At 47.0% G+C, this 7,937-nt stretch overlaps 1 protein-coding gene across 4 annotated transcripts in view; it reads left to right on the top strand.

Annotated features, from left to right (window-relative positions):
• Positions 1 to 7,278: 7,278 nt before the first annotated feature.
• Positions 7,279 to 7,937, top strand: part of ABCA3 (ATP binding cassette subfamily A member 3) — a 50,575-nt gene continuing 49,916 nt past the window's right edge. For all 4 annotated transcript variants that reach the window (XM_049903160.1, XM_049903161.1, XM_049903158.1 and 1 more), the window contains exon 1: positions 7,279 to 7,475. The gene's annotated coding sequence lies outside the window, so the exon portion shown is untranslated. The remainder of the gene's footprint in view (positions 7,476 to 7,937) is intronic.

Genomic DNA, 7,937 nt, shown 5'->3' with positions numbered 1-7,937 from the left:
TCAACTCTTTAGATCTGTGTTTGATGGTCAGGGTTCATACATTGTCATGTATGTGATCGATTCACTTGTTTTTCCGAGCCTTTGTTGCAAGAGGGATCCGAGGTAGCTTCTACCTCGTCAGCCATCTCGGCCCCACCTTAATGTAATTCTTGTACAAAATACTTTCTGATGGAAATTCACCACTGCTGGTATAATTCTCACTTACAGGTATATGCATCCCAAACACCCTTAGCATCAAAATGTCCACCAGATGAAAAAAAACTCCGTTGCCGTTGAGTCGATTCCGACTCATAGTGACCCTATAGGACAGAGTAGCACTGCCCCATAGAGTTTCCAAGGAGCACCTGGTCGATTTGAGCTGCTGACCCTTTGGTTGGTAGCTGTGGCACTTAAACACTACGCCACCAGAGTTTCCACCAGATGAAAAGGGAGCCAACATAAGTGGGTCAAAACATTTTATATGCACCCATGGACTATTCGTGAAAACGAAGTATGTGTTAGACAATAAAGAATGCCAAATTCCAAAAAGTTAAGTAATGCTAATGATATCCTAGATCAATGTACTAAAACTAAGTATTAACTATAAAAACAGCAAAAAAAAAAAACCTTTGTAAATTAAAAACTAAATCACAAAATACTAGCTATCAAAGCTGTATCAATAGGAAACTGTATCAAAAGGAAAATTCATAACCCTAAACCCTTTCTACATTAGAAAAAGCATTTCATGTAAGAAGTTAGAGAATTAAGAAAAAGCCAGATAAAGCTGGATAACAAAATCAGTTAATTAGGAATATGTGATTTTCATTACATAGACCATAAGCAGTTAAACTGATTGAAGGAACTACTTCTGCACAGTTGCACATCTGTAAGAGTTTCTCATAGGAAACTACTAGCACCTTTATCACCCACTGTCACAGATGTTAAGAATGTGTATGATGCTTTGGTTTAATGATAGTGCTGTCGGTGATAGGACAGAAAGGCAGTACCTCCTGAGCAAAAGCTAGATTTAATTAAACACTCAGTTTGTGTTCCATAGCTATTGTTGTTAGCTGCCATCGAGTTGCTTCCGACTCATAGCCACCCTGTGCACAAGAGAACGAAACACTGCCTGGTCCTGCGCCATCCTCACAATCATTGCTATGCTTGAGTGCATTGTTGCAGCCACTGTGTCAATCTGCTTGAGGGCCTTCCTCTCTTTCACTGACCCTCTACCAACCATTCTCCAGGGACTGGTCCCTCCTGACAACTTGTCCAAAGTACCTGAGACGAAGTCTTGCCATCCTCACTCCTGAGGAGCATGCTGGCTCTACCTCTTCCAATAGAGATTTGTTCGTTCTTCTGGCAGTCCACGGTATTTTCAATATTCTTTGTCAACATCATAATTCAAAGGCATCAATTCTTCTTCAATCTTACTTAACAAGTCCAGCTTTTGCATGCATATGAGTCGACGGAAAATACCATAGCTTGGGTCAGGTGCATCTTAGTCCTCAAAGTGACATCTACATTTTTTAACACTTCAAAGAGATCTTTTGCAGCACATTTGCTCAGTGCAATATGCAGTTTGGTTTCCTGACTGCTGCTTCCACGGGTATTGATTGTGAATCCAAGTAAAATGAAATCCTTGACAACTTCAATCTTTCTCCATTTATCACAATGTTGCTTATTGGTCCAGTAGAGAGGATTTTTGTTTTCTTTATGAGGTGTAATCCATACAGAAGGCTGTAGTCTTTGATCTTCATCAGTAAGTGCTTCAAGTCCTTCTCACTTTCAGCAAGCAAAGTTGTGTCATCTGCATATCATAGGTTGTTAATGGTCTTCCGCCTATCTTGATGCTGCATTCTGCTTCATATAGTCTGGATTCTCAGATTCTTTGCCCAGCATAGAGATTGAATAAGTATGGTGAAAGGATACAACCCTGATGCACACCTTTCTTTACTTGAAACCATGCAGTATCCCCTTGTTCTGTCCGGACAACTGCCTCTTGGTCTATGCAAAGGTTCCTCATGAGCACAATTAAGTGTTCTGGAATTTCCATTCTTGACAATGTTATCCATAATTTGTTATGATCCACACAGTCAAATGCCTTTGCATAATCAATAAAACACAGGTAAGCATCTTTCTGGTAGACTCTGCTTTCAGCAAAGATCCATCTGACCTAAGCAATGATATCTCTCATTCCATGTCCTCTTCTGAATCCGGCTTGAATTTCTGGCAGTTCCCCATCAATGAACTGCTGCAACTGTCTTTTTAATTCTCTTCAGCAAAATTTTACTTGTGTGTGATATTAATGATGTTGTTTGACAAGTTCCACATTCTCTTGGATCACCTTTCTTTGGAATGGGCACAAATACGAATCTCTTCCAGTCAGTTGGCCAGGTAGGTGTCTTCCAAATTTCTTGGCATAGATGAGTAAGCACCTCCAGTGCCTTGGTTTTTGCCAATGCCTTCAGTGAAGCTTGGACTTCTTCCTCCAGTACTACTGGTTCTTGATCATATGCTACATCCTGAAATGACTGAACATCTTTTTTTTATGCTTTCTTGCATCGTTCACTATTTTGTCCACAGAATCCTTCAACATTGCAACTTGAGGCTTGAATTTTTTTTTCAGGTCTTTCAGCTTGAGAAATGCCAAGCATGTTCTTCCCTTTTGGTTTTCTAACTCTAGGTCTTTGCACATCTCATTATAATACTTCACTTGTCTTCTCCAGCTGTCCTTTGAAATCTTCTGTTCAGCTCTTTTACTTCATCATTTCCTCCATTCACTTTAGCTACTCTACATTCAAGAGCAAGTTTCAGAGTCTCTTCTGACATCCATTTTGGTCTTTTCTTTCTTTCTTTCCTGTCTTTTTAATGGCCTTTTGCTTTTTTCATGTATGATGTCCTTGATGTCATCCCACAACTTGTCTGGTCTTAGGTCATTAATGTCCAATGAGTCAAATTTCTTGAGATGGTCTTTAAATTCAGGTGGGATATACTCAAAGTCATATTTTGGCTCTCATGGACTTGCTCTAATTTTCTTCAGCTTGAACTTGAACTTGCATATGAACAATTGATTGTTCCTTTCACAGTCAGCCCCTGGCCTTGTTCTGATTGATGATACTGAGCTTCTCCATCATCTCTTTCTACAGGTATAATCAATTCAATTCCTGTGTATTTCATCTGGCAAGTTTCACTTATGTTGTTTAAAAAACGTGCTTGTAATGAATAAATCATTGGTCTTGCAAAATTCTGTCATGTGGCCTCTGCATCATTTCTATCACCAACGCCATATTTTCAACTACTGATCTTTCTTCTTTGTTTCCAACTTCGGCATTCCAATCACCAGTAATTATCAACTTATCTTGATTGCATGTTTGATCAATTTCAGGCTGCAGAAGTTGGTAAAAATCTTCAATTTCTTCATCTTTGGCATTGGTGATCGATGCATAAATTTGAATCATACTCATATTATCCACTTAGAGGTATTAAAAAAATATCATTATTGAAATTCTGTCAGAAAAAGAATCTTTGTTATGGCACGCTAGTCTACAACCCTTCCTTGTTGAACTGTTTCTGTAATGTGTATTTTTAACTCAAAATTCTTATGTTTTATAGTAGAAAGTTTGAATTAGAAAAAAGAAGAACTGACGAGTGCAAATAAAACCTCTAAAATAAATACTCCATTAGCACATTGAGTCATCACAAACAGGGAACAAACACACTGACACATTAAGATTAAAAAAGGCAAAAATAACTAAAGATGCATAGCAAATCAAAAGCTTTTTATAACATTATGCTAATAATTTTTTTTTATTGCACTTTAAGTGAAAGTTTACAAATCAAGTCAGTCTCTCATACAAAACCTTATATACACCTTGCTATATTCTCCCAGATGCTCTCCCCCTAATGAGACAGCACACTCCTTCTCTCCACCGTCTATTTCCGTGCCTGTCCAGCAATCTTCGGTCCCCCTCAGCCTTCACATCTTCCCTCCAGACAGGAGCTGCACACATAGTCTTATGCGTCTACTTGATCCAAGAAGCTCATTCCTTACCAGTATCATTTTCTGTCTTATAGTCCAGTCCAATCCCTGTCTGAAGAGTTGGCTTTGGGATGGTTCCTGTCTCGGGCTAACAGAAGGTCTGGAGACCATGACCACTGGGGTCCTTCTAGTCTCAGTAAGACCATTATGTCTGGGCTTTTTTACAAGAATTTGAGGTCTGCATTCCACGGCTCTCCTGCTCCTTCAGGGATTCTCTGTCCTGTTCCCTGTCATGGCAGTCATTAGTTGTTGCCGGGCACCACCTAGTTCTTCTGGTCTCAGGCTGATGTAGTCTCTGATTTATGCGGCCCATTCTGACTCTTGGGATCATACTTACCTTGTGTCTTTGGTGTTCTTCATTCTCCTTTGCTCCATGTAGGTTGAGACCAATTGTCGCATCCTAGATGGCTGCTTGCTATATGCTAATAAATTTGTCAACCTGCCTGGGATGGGTTGATTACCTAGGACAACAGAAACTACCAAATCCAAGAAGAGATAAAAGAAATCTAAATATTTCTTCAAATAATTGTACAGAAATTGAAAAAGCTGTCAACGAGCCCTTTAAAAAAGTGCAAGTACAGATAACTAAAATGGGTGAGTTATTTTAAATTATAAGCAGCAGATCATTCTGATGCTCTTTAAACTGATCCACAAGTACAGAGAAAGATAGAAAACTTCCAATTTTTAAAATCGGGTTAGCATAACAGTACAGCACAATCTGATGATAGTATTAAAAAAAAAAAGACTAAAGTACAATAGCACTGAAGAGAGAATGGATGTAAAAATTCTTGCTAACACAGAATTCAGAAATTAAAAGAATTATCAGCTCTGAATAAATAGGAGATTAGCTTAGAAAGGGCTGAGGAAAACTGCAAGCCAATTTAAGTTGAAAGTGGCAAGAATTGGTACTGTACTTGAAAAAAAAAAAAAGATTGAGTGAGGGAGGCAAGATGAAGAGAAGGGTCAGCCAGCTACGCTCATTGAATTTTCTGGCAGAGAGCAGAGGATGGGAAAGCCACTTTGGTGGAGTAGGTGAAGTACAATCTGTGTGGTGGACAGTGAGAGGGACATATAGGGAGAGAGGGTTTTTAAAATAATCCACACCTCCACTCATCCTCTGGGGACTAAACAAAGCCTGTAATTGCTTTCAATCCTTCCCCCCCCCACCCCACCCCCACCCCCCGTATGCTCACTGCAGACTAAGCTATGTAAGTCTCCAGTTATACTATATATTACTAGGGGTGGATGACCCAGTAAGCAAGGTAAGCACAGGCTTACTTTTGCTTACTTACTCATCTGTAGGGCATATTCCACATGGAATGTGATGAAATTGTGCCCAACAGATGAGTAAGTAAGCACAAGTAAGCTTGTGCTTACCTTGTTTACTGGGTCATCTGCTCCTGTCAGAGGCTGTAAATTTGAAAAGAGGCTCTGATTCCATAGGAAGGTTCTGTGGGTTGGGAGAGAGACAGATGCCAGCCATACCTAGAAGCAGAATCTTTGATGTGGTGAAAAAATTGCTCTCTACAGATGATCTACCGTGCTTACCTTGTCTATTGGATAGTCCACTCCAGTACATTATACTACCATTTATTGAGCATTTGTGTGCCAGGCATTGTGGTAAGCATTTAGACATGCATTTTCTCTGCTCCTCAAAATCACAACAAAAAGCCCCCCTAAAAAAAATTTTTTTAAGGACTTTTGAGTTTGGTATTACCGCTATAACTATTATTACCCATCATTTCAATTTTAGGGATAGGAAACTGAGATTCAGAAAGGCGACATTCATGCATGCCGGTGGTCATACAGCTAGTTAAGGGTCTTTATGACTCTCAACTTTGTGACTCTCTTCACAAGTATCCGTAAATGCCTCCTCTGGGCCAGGCACTTTAGGGCCCTGGGATATAGCGATGAGCTAGACAAAATCCCTTCCGTCGTGCAGCACACCTTCTGGTTGAGAAGACAGCTGGGGGTGGGAGTGGGGGAGTAAGCAAACAAAACACACACTAAAAAAAAAAAAACACTAGAATAGCATAATTACAGATAGCAAAAGGTGTACGAAGAATAAAATGGGGCAGTGAAGCTCTGACGTTAGACACTAATCCAGAGGAGTCCCTGAGACAAGAAAATGAAACCGCCCGGCTCGGTCCATTAAGTTACGGACCGATCAGTCACTTTCTGACTCCAGCGGCAAGCGGGCTGGGCCGGAGCAGGGGAGCAGGGCTGGTCAGTGGGCGGTACCCAGGGGAGGCGGGGCCGGCTCACTCACCTTAGGCGTCGGGGCTGCTGGCGCTTGGGTCCGGGCGCTCAGGACGCCGGGCCCAGGCAGCCGCCAACTGTTGGCCTCGTGCCGAGCCCGCCCCGCCCTTCGCCCCAGACGACCTCTGCCCGACCCCGGGATCCTCCCGCCTCAGGCGACCTCGACCAGTCCCGGGGACCCTCCCGGCCAGACGACCCCGACCCGGCCCCGGGTCCCTTCCGCCTAAGGCGACCCCGACCCGGGCAGGAAAACCGCCCGCCTCAGGCGACCCCGACCCGGCCCGGGCACCGTCTGCCTCAGGCGACCTTGACCCGGCCCCGTATCCCTCCTGCCTCAGGCGGCCCCGACCCGACCTCAGGACCCTCCCGCCTAGGTGACCCTGACCCGGCCCCCGGGCCCCTGTGGCCGGTGGCTGCCTGCGCCCGGGATGCCGGACCTTCCCCGTAAACTCGATGCCTCGAGACCCGTTTCCAGAAAGCTCCTCGGCCCTCACCTCGTCCTCCGTCCCAACCCCAGGGCCTCGCCCTTGCACCACCGTCCGCCCCAGGCCTCAAGCGGTAACTCGTCTTCCCTTGGTGACAGAAACTAGCGGCCACTCCTCGAGGGGCGAGGCGGAGGGAGGGGCCGCGACCCCTCCCCAAGATCTCCCTGAGAGGACCTTGAACAACTCAAAGACCAAATGGAATCATGGCCAACAGAGTCCGAACTTCTCGGTGATAACCCGTTAGCGGTTCTGAAATGTATACGGTACACATAATTGTTTTCACAAAGGCCATTCCCTCGCTCCGCGGCCTTAAGGCTTCGGGTCAGTCTCGAACTCTGGACCAGCGCCGCCGCCGGGACGCGCGCCCCCTGCCGGACGTCGGCGCGCGGAGCACTGAGCAGGGGTGGGCGGGCTTGGGACACTGCGCAGACGCAGACCGGCGGGGCGGGCGGGGCGTCACCGGCGCCCGCAGGGCCGGGGCACTGCGCACGCGCGAGCCGCGAGCCCGCGCGCCCCCTGGCAGTAGCCGAAGCTGCGCGGCTCTGTCCCCCTCCGGGAGTCGCAGGCGCCCGCTTCTCGCCATGGCCGACTAGTAGCTCTCTGCACCGGCCACGGCCGCGGCTGCGAGGCTGCAGCAGAGCCTCGGGCCGAGGGAGGGGCCCCGCGAGAGGGCAGCGCGGCGGCCTCCGCCGCCCGGACGCCGAGGGTCGGTGAGTGCCGCCGGACCCGCAGCTCGCGCGCTCGCTCCCGGCTTCGCAGCCTCCCTGCTGGAGTCTGCTCTCCCCGCCCTCGCGCCGGCCACCCCCAACCCCGGCAGCGCGCCGTGCGCCCCGGCATGGCCTGCCCGGGCCCCTCCTGCAGCCCTGCACCCCATCTACCCAGACCCCCAGGTCAATCCCCTAACCACACCCCACCCCAGACCTCCACCTCGGCTCCACTTAGACCCCGGACCCGGATCCCACCCCGGCCCCACCCAGACCCCCGACCCGGATCCCATCCCGACCCAGCGCCCCCGAGAGTCGCAGGCGCCCCCTCCTCGCCAAGACCGCATCTCCTGCAGTGCCAGGGTGCTGTGACTCACGCTTCTCGCCGGCGGGGAGGGGGGGCGGGGAAGGTGGGGGCCCTTTGGGTGTGTTGCCACCATTGGAACACCTCGCTAAAGCCGGCTTGGC

This window comes from Elephas maximus, chromosome 12 (genome assembly GCF_024166365.1).
Source record: "Elephas maximus indicus isolate mEleMax1 chromosome 12, mEleMax1 primary haplotype, whole genome shotgun sequence".
In the NCBI taxonomy this organism is placed as follows: Eukaryota; Metazoa; Chordata; class Mammalia; order Proboscidea; family Elephantidae; genus Elephas; species Elephas maximus.
Note: the sequence above shows the minus strand (reverse complement) of the source record. Positions and strands in the feature narration are given on the sequence as shown.